Below are 203 nucleotides of genomic sequence, written 5' to 3' on the forward strand. Positions count from 1 at the left end.
GTCGACGCGGAGGCTCTTGAGGTCTAACGCCCGCTGCGAACCGTCGTATCTCTTGCTCATGCACAGCTGGGACAACGCAACGAGGGTGAGGGCGAGCGGGCTCTGCCTCTTCCCCTCTGCCCAGAGCCCGCACCCGGCCGCCCTGCTCACCTTCAGTTGCTCAATCTCCTCCGGTTTCAGCTCGTTCTGGAGGGACTGTCGCG

The 203-nt window shown here is 64.5% G+C and overlaps 1 long non-coding RNA gene across 1 annotated transcript in view; it reads right to left on the reverse strand.

Annotated features, from left to right (window-relative positions):
• Window positions 1–203, reverse strand: part of LOC109279358 — a 506-nt gene continuing 303 nt past the window's right edge. Inside the window, exons 2-3 of the long non-coding RNA XR_002086133.1 lie at window positions 151–203; window positions 1–66 (exon numbers count right to left, since the gene is read on the reverse strand). The exon at window positions 151–203 is cut by the window's right edge and continues 38 nt beyond it. This is a non-coding gene — a long non-coding RNA (uncharacterized LOC109279358). The remainder of the gene's footprint in view (window positions 67–150) is intronic.

Source organism: Aptenodytes forsteri, unplaced genomic scaffold, assembly GCF_000699145.1.
Source record: "Aptenodytes forsteri isolate BGI_AS27 unplaced genomic scaffold, ASM69914v1 Scaffold1233, whole genome shotgun sequence".
In the NCBI taxonomy this organism is placed as follows: Eukaryota; Metazoa; Chordata; class Aves; order Sphenisciformes; family Spheniscidae; genus Aptenodytes; species Aptenodytes forsteri.